This window comes from Ruditapes philippinarum, unplaced genomic scaffold (assembly GCF_026571515.1).
Source record: "Ruditapes philippinarum isolate M1 unplaced genomic scaffold, ASM2657151v2 ctg7702_1_1_1_1, whole genome shotgun sequence".
NCBI lineage: Eukaryota > Metazoa > Mollusca > Bivalvia > Venerida > Veneridae > Ruditapes > Ruditapes philippinarum.
In genome coordinates this window covers 16762-25390 of record NW_026859985.1, presented here as the reverse complement: position 1 = coordinate 25390, position 8629 = coordinate 16762, and the positions used below count along the sequence as shown (strand labels likewise).

The window sequence follows — 8629 nt, the reverse complement described above, 5'->3', positions numbered from 1 at the left end:
AATTCTTAAACCATTGATTTGGAAATGTGCAACTTGTCACTGTCAGCTGGAAATATAATTTGACCTACAGAGTTTCAGTAATAAATATAAAAATTGGTTAAATCGTTTTGTATATTTCCTCCATGAGTGCAAATGGAAATTTTAAAACAAAGGGACGTAACTTGGTAAACTGAATCCGAACTGCAATACGGACTTTACCGAGAATATAACTGTAGCGCCACCTGTTAGCATAATTTGGGTGTCACATATTATTACACCAGATGTCGCGTTGTTTTATGCCTGCTGCATTCGGCTTTCGGCTATGCGCATTCTACCTTATGACATTCGTCATTCAAGCTGAGTAAATGGACCCAAATACAAACAGTTACAGGTTAATTTATTGAATTAATATACAAGATCAACAAATTAATAATAATTGATCGTTAAATAACGACATCAACATAAAATTAAGCAAGTCGCACACAGCAGAAAGCATAATGTGCATGTAAGAAAGCAACATGTAAAAGTCAGAATGCAAGATGTATATGTCAGAATGCATAATGTACAAGTTAGAAAGCACGATGTACAAGTTAGAACGCACGATGTAACGTAAGAAAGCAAGATGTAATTTTGGCATCAATCACCCTCCATACCTAAGAGAGCCACATTCTCATTTTTAAAAACGTTATGATATCAATACCATGTTGATCTAATTAGTAAAATGGCCATACCTCGGGTTATGGCTTGTTGTGTGTTTTTTTTAAAATGCAGGCTTTGATCAGAAACATAGATAACAGAGATATAGGCAACTTCTTAGCCAATTAAGATAAACTTGAATCTTATAGTAAAAGTGTAAAAGTTATTAAACGACATCAAAATCAGACTCCTTTCATACGCAAAGCGAACGCTCTACAACTGAACCCTATCCCGATGGCGTTGATGTACCAAAGAAAATGATGATATGATGATGATGATGAATAAGGATTGATGCACTGATGATGTACTGCTGATGATGACTTACAGACGGTGATAATGATAATTAGTATTAAATACTTATGCTGGTGTACTGATGATGATGTGCTGATGATTAGGATGATAATTATGATGATGATAATAATTATGATGAAGATGTTCTTTGATATATTATTGTTATACTTTATAATTGACATTATTATATAGGAAGAGCTTTATTTGTCAAAATGGGGGCATCTTGCGGTATACAACTCCTCTTTGTTGGGAGCTTTATCACGTGCAATTGTAGTAAGGTATGGACAGAAAAAGCTCTTCGGAGAGCTTTATTTGTTGAAGGCTATATGCGACGAAACAGGGCGTCCACACTGCAGTATATTGAACAAAAAGGAATAAAACCGATGTATATTTTGAGTTCAGACAATTAACCACACAATTAAATGCATTTACATCCAGCACTCGCAAAATGATACAAGTTGCATTAAGTTAAAGATAGAGTGATACCGTTTCTAAAATATCATTGATATAATGTCTTCTTTCAAACAGTAAACTAAAACGTTTTACTAAAATATGGAGATGCCGGGGATCGAACCCGGGGCTTTTCACATGCAAAGCGAACGCTCTACCACTGAGCCCCGACGGCAATGTTGATCTGATGACTATAATAATAATGATGAATAAGGATTGATACACTGATGATGTACTGAAGATGATGACTTTCAGACGATGGTGCTACTGGTAAGTTTAAAGTACTAATGCTGATTACTTAAGATGATGATGATGATACACTGATGATTATGATGATGTAATGATGATGATAATGATTAGAAATGATGATGTTTCTGATGATGTTTTTAGATAGATTATTGTTATACTTTAAAATTGGCATTATTATATAGGGAGAGCTTTAATTAATTGTCAAAATGGGGGCATCTTGCCATATACAACCATAGAAACTTGAAATTTAATCAATACATCACAAAATATACGTATATTAGTGACATAGCCCTTATCTCTATATTAAATTTTCTCCGAGGATTAAATGTGAAATATTATAAGCACATGTAGTTATTTAAAAAAATTGCCAATAAATAAATGAATTCATATTGGCCCAGCCTTCGGCAAAAGGGTAGACCGCGGTAGGGGATTTCGGGGGGTCCCGTTCGGGGTTCAGGCTCCCCTTTTTTTTCTCACCTGTGAATTTGGCCCCCAACGGGGCCCTACTATATAGCAGAGTTAATTCACTTCTCTGCAACTGAACTCTGTAAATTTTGAGACAAATTTTAAATTAGCGGGGGGTATTACGGTTAACTTTCTCTATTAGGGAATGAGGGAAAGAATGGATAGCCAGTCGGAGAGCCCTTTAGGGTATTAAAGGGGGCCCCCGGGTTCAGTCCGGCAGACTGCCTTTTTCTACCTGTACAAAATATCCCTTTAATATCTTTAAAAAAAGTACCTTTGAAGCATTAAAAAATCAGCAAAACCCAAATGAAAAGTGAACTGGTTTTTTCTTTTTTTATAGAGGATAATAAAAACTGAAACACCCCTTATGCCGGAATGGGCGGTACAAAAGTATAAAAACTAAAAGTAGGGAAAAAATATCCCGAAGGACCAAAATAAATCAAAATTGAAAGGGAATTTCGGGGGAACACGGGCCCCCAAAGGACACGACACCTCTTTGTGGAAAAAGGGGAATTCGGGAAACAATAAAAACCCGCAAAAAACATGACATTTGCAATCTGCGACTGAGTCTTCATTAAATAATGAAAAAGTGCAAATCCTCAGCCCCCAACTCGCATTTTACTCCATTTAACCTTTAAAAACCGGGGGAAAAATCCGGAAGAACCGAAAAATATAAAAAACATGAAAAGGGGTATGGGGGCAATTTTAATCAAAATAAAAGCCGCCCCCCTCTTTTTTTAAAAAACGATTCCTGTTTATAAAAAAATTCTGAGGGTAATAACAGAATTTCCTGGGGGGGGGGGGGGGGGGACCAGTTTCTATTATTAGTACTATCCCGCGAAGGAAATTATGAAAGAAATTTGGCAAAATGTAAATTTTTTTAACTTTACGGTTCATTTTCTCTTTCCATTAGGGGATAATGCAGTCGTATTTTTTTTAAAAATTTAAAAACGTAGGAATATCCCTTTATATTAAATAAAGCAATGAAATAAAAAAATAAAATACTAAAATAAAACTTAAAGAAATATTTTTTCATACTAAATGAGCTTATAAAAAATATTATAAACAAAAAAAATAAAATTTTCAACATAATTTTTCAGAAATGATAAAAAAAAAATTTTACACATATCAAAATTATATTAAATTTAATTTTTCCCCAAAAAAGTAAATTTTGAACCAAAAAAACCGATTTTAATTATTTTTTAAAATTTATGTTTTTTACCCCTAAACCTTTTTAAATTTTGGGACCTTTTGAAGTGAAAAAGGCTTTATTTTAGAATAAAAAAAAAAACGGGTCGGGACTGATCGAATGAATCGGGTTTGGCTTTACGGGGTATAAAAGGTAACATTTCCGGGTTTGGGAAATTTTTAATTAAAGGGTTTAAAGCATTATACTTTATCTCGCAAATTTTTAAAAAAAAAATTTTGGGGAAATTTTGATATTAAAAATTCATATTTTGATTATAAATTAACATTTTTGAGATTAAAAGAATAAAAAAAACTATATACAAAACATAACTATTTTAAAATAAAAGCCGTGCTAAATTTTAAAAAAAATGAAGAAAGGGTGGCTCTCAAAAAAATTAAAATAAAAATAAAATAACTGAAAATTTAAACTGGTTTATGGGGTTTTACACAAGGGACTTTTTAATTTATTAATTTTAACCCTAATGCACATGACCTAAATATAAATTAAAATTTTTGCTATTGAATAGGCTCCGGGGCATAGCGATTTTTGAGTCTTCATGCAAAAATTTACAAACCCATTTTTTCTCAGCCCCTTTTTTTTTTGAAGTTTTTTTTGTTACAAACAGCTACTTTTGGTACTAAAACCTTTGTAAATTTCCCTTACCCACCCATCATATCCCCAAAAAATTCTTTTTTCTTTTTAATAACTTTAAATGTGTGTGAAAATCTTCATGTAAAACAGAAGTTTGGGTTTACAACATGTAATTTGAACTTTTTGCATTTTCACTTTTCCCGGAGTTTTTTCAACAAAAGGGGAATGATTTACCCCAATGAGACCCCTACTTTTATAGGGAGGTCAAAATTAACTTGTACAAATCAATAATATCACTGTTTGTGTAATCTTAAAAAGGGTTCTGTTTTTGGGGACAACACACTAGGGTGATCAAAACACCAACTTTTAACCAAAAAGGGCCCCTGTTTTGTAAATCCTTCCCTACGATTTCTCGTGTCTTTTTTTTAAATATCAATTGAACAGTATTTCGTCTTTATTGTTAAACCCACTTTTTTTCACTCCCCTTTATTAATAAATCCTAGTGCTTTTTGGGGATGGGGCTTGTTTGGAAAATTTAAACACTAAAATCATGCTCCTCTCCTTTTCATGTTTACAATACAACAGGGTTTTTTTAAATCAAAGCCCCTATAAAAACTGTCTATTATCTTTTAAACATATAGAGTAATATTTGTTTTTACTTTACTTCCTACTTGGCCTTATTTCATTACATTTACAACATGTAGAAATTTACATTCCCCATTTGTTTTATTTCCCCTTGAAACAACAATAAGGGTAGTAAGATATTGATATAAACCCTTACTTTCCAAGTTTCTCTTTTTACACTAAACATTTCTTTTTGATACCAGTCCCCAGTCTCCCATCAGGTAGGAAAATCTATACCTAATATAAGGGTTTCTTTGATATCATTTTCAGTTTTTTAAACTATAGCGAACGGGTTTTAAACTTCATTTCAATTTTAAAAATTTAACATCATCCCCCTAAATGGACTTAAAAATAATTGCCCAAAAAACGGGAAAATGGTTGCATTTTTAAAATTTTTCGTCAAAATGAAAAAAAATGTTCACCCTCTCAAAATTTTTTACATTCCCCCATGTTTCCGCAGAGATACTAGTTTCTCTCCATTTTCCGTTCTGCTATATATTCTGTACGGGGTTTTCCATTTTTTAAAAACTTTCAAAACGTTCTAAGCACGATGTTTCATAGCCAAAAGTTTTTCGTTTGTGCTTGCTTCTTTTTCGATTTTTCAATGTTTTTCCCCCCAGAGTTTCACTCTTTTTTTAACGGAATCTTCTAAAACGTCAAAAAATTCTCTTTTCGTCCCCCCCTTTTTTTATCTTTTTCATTTTTTTCTTTACATCTTTTACAATTGATTTTAAAAGAAGGGAATCTGCTGCAACACCCTCAGCGTTCCCCGCTTTTTCAATTTTTCCCCTAGGAAAAAAATTGGGGTTTTTTTCCCCGGATCTTCTTTAAATTTTTACAAAGCTAGACATTTTATGATTAACAATGGGGCAAAAATCACAAAGCTTTTTTCATCCTCCACAAAAGAATTCAAAAAAAATTATATTCATCACAAAATCCCTTCAAAAACAAAAATATTGCGCATTATTTCTTTAGCGCTAAAAATTTATATTTTTCAAGATGGCGAAAACTTTTTTACATTTGAACAATCTTACTTTTAAATTTTCATTACAATTGAAAAAAATTTGTCTGCTACAGTTTGCTTATCCTTATTAAAAGGGTTGACCCCAAACACGCCCAGGGAACTTCATCATCCTCCCCTATTTTATTTCCCATCTCCCCCCTTTTTTTTAACCCGTTTAAAATTTGTCCCCATTTAAAAATTAATGATTAAATTTTTCAGCTCATTTTAATACAGTTCAAAACTTAAAAATTTTATAAACAGATTAGGTTTAAAACTAAAAAAAAATTTAAAAACATTTTAACCCAAAAGTTCTTTTCCGACAATAGTCTTTTTTGGAACGGAATTAAAAATTTCCATAAATCTAATTTGGACTGAATTAAGTCATTACTTTTATGAAACGTTTTTTCGAGTTTAAAATTTTCCAAATTTGTGCAATTTCTTTGTAAATTTAGTTTTTAAAAGATATTTTTTTATATTTTGTCATGTATTTTTTTAATTTTTTCTCTATTAAAACCAGTAATTAATTCAATGTATTTGACAATTAAAAGTAACGGTTTAAGCGACAGTATGCCCATCCAAGGGTATTTAGTCAGAAAATGGGCCTTTTACATTGTAATTTACCTGTAGCATTCAATTTATAAAATAATGGGAGAAGCATTTTTATATTTCAGGTAGATGTATTTATTTGAGCCGCGTCACGACAAAACCAACATAGTGGGTTTGCGACCTGCATGGATCCAGACCAGCCTGCGCATCCGCGCAGTCTAATCAGGCTCCATGCTGTTCGCTATTAGTTTCTCTACTTGTTATAGGTTCAACAGAAACCGATCATCATCATCATCATCACCATCAAAATTATCATCTTTCTCATAAGCAAATTAGCATGAGTACATACTACTAATCAGCAACATCATCGTTTGGATGTCATCAGCAGCAATACATCATCAGTGCAACATTCCCTATTCAACATCAACTTTATCTTCATCAGTTCATAAACAACTTCGGTGATGTAGCTCTTTTGTTAACAAATATATTGTAACGGTATTCTATTGCATCCAAAAATTTGATAATTAGAATTAGACAGGTAAGGGATTTGTGCATTTATATTATTTTTATATTGAAACAAAAGGTGAGTAATTTAAATTGATAAAATTTTATGCCTTTTGAAGGGCCCCGGGTTCGATCCCCGGCATCTCCATATATTTTACTTAGTATTGGCATTTCTTACGAAAACCTCACTTTTAAAACTGTGTAAAGAATTCGCTGTTTAGACTGCCCTAATTAAACAAAACATATAAAACAAAATGAACAAAATAAAGGCTACTGAATACAAATGTAAATTCTTTATATATTTAAACAACAAAAGGTGAGCAGTTTTGAATCAAACTTTATACCTTATCAATATCATTTTATCATCTTTAACTTTTTCCATCTAACAGTAAAACACATGCAGTCACAAACAAAGGGACAAACAAATTATTCCTGAAGGACCTAAAATATAAATCAACATTGAAGTGAATTACGGGGCAACTTTTTACGGCTGTCACACGGCAATGGACACGACACCTGCTGTTGTGGAAAAAGGTGATATATCGGAAGCAATAAAACCAGCAAAATTACATGACATTTGCAGACTCGGTGCGACTGAGTCTGTACATTAGGAATAATGAAAAAGTGCAACATCCCTCAAGCCCCCTAACATCGTCATTTGCAATACTCACATTCAACCTTTGAAAAATGCCGGAGTAAATGATCCGGAAGAACCAGAAAAATATAACAACACTGAAAGTGAAGTATTGGGCATATTTTAATCAATATAAAAAGCCTGCCCCACTCTTTTTATAAAATAAACGATTCTCTGTTTATATAAATTCTGATGGATAATAACAGAATTTCCCTAGGACCGAGTTAGCTATATATAGTATCTATCCTGCGAAGGAAATTACTGAAAGAAATTATGGCAAAATGTAAACTTATTTTAACTTTCACAGGTTCATTTTCTCTATACCCATTGATGGGCATAATGTCAGTCGTATTTTATTTAAACTTTAAAAACGTGAGGAATATGCATGATATTAAGATAAAGCAATGCAATAATAAAAGTCAAATACTATATCAACGGTTAGTAATATTTATTCATACTGATGAGCATTATATAACATATATTATAAGACAAAGTAAAATATATACATTTTCTAACATAACTTTCATGTAATGATAAACAATTAATTTATACATATTTATTATATTATGATATATCTAATCACCGAAAAGTCAACTGAAGCCAAAAAAACTGATGTTAACTTTATCTTATCAACTTTCTTGTTATTTATCCTGAACCTTTTTAATTTTGCGATTCCATTTGAAGTGTATAAGATTTAATATTAGAATAGAAAAAAGCTGATCAGACAGCTCGAATGCACATGCAGTAAAAAGTAATCACTTCCGGGTTAGGCAGGATATAAGGGTTAAAGTTATTAAAGAACGTAGTTACATTATATCGCTAATATTTGAACAAAAAAAACTTCGGCAATTTGATATTTACAAATTCATTTATGATTATAAAGTTAACATTATGTGATGATTAAAAGAATAAGAAAACTATGGTACAGAACATAACTACTTTACATAAAAGCCGTGCTAAATAAAAAAATGAAGAAAGGGTGACTCTTCGAAAACATTAATCATAATAAAATTACATGAAAATTGTAAACTCGGTTTGATCGAGTCTGTACATCAATGTGACGATTAATTGATTAATTTTGAATTTAATGCACATGTGCGTAAAATGAAATAAATAATTATATGAATTGAAATTATTGCTATTGAATAGGCTCCTTGTGTTAGCGATGTTGAGTCAAACTGTCTATCTGTCATATCAGAAATATACTACATTTTGATTAGCACACTTTTTCTCAGCACATTGTTTTATTTGAATGTATTATTTTTGTAACGAACAGCTACATTGGTACTAGAACGTTAGTATAATTCCTTGATCCATCCATCACATGTAACAGATAAATTCTTGTTTCGTTTTTTAATAACTTTGAATGGGTGTGAAAATCTTCTATGTGAAACAGATGATTGTGTTA

At 31.7% G+C, this 8629-nt stretch overlaps 1 non-coding gene across 1 annotated transcript; it reads right to left on the bottom strand.

The window, feature by feature from the left end:
- Window positions 1-1519: 1519 nt before the first annotated feature.
- Window positions 1520-1585, bottom strand: Trnaa-ugc (transfer RNA alanine (anticodon UGC)). The gene has a single exon. It is a non-coding gene; the product is annotated as a tRNA-Ala (tRNA).
- Window positions 1586-8629: the final 7044 nt, after the last annotated feature.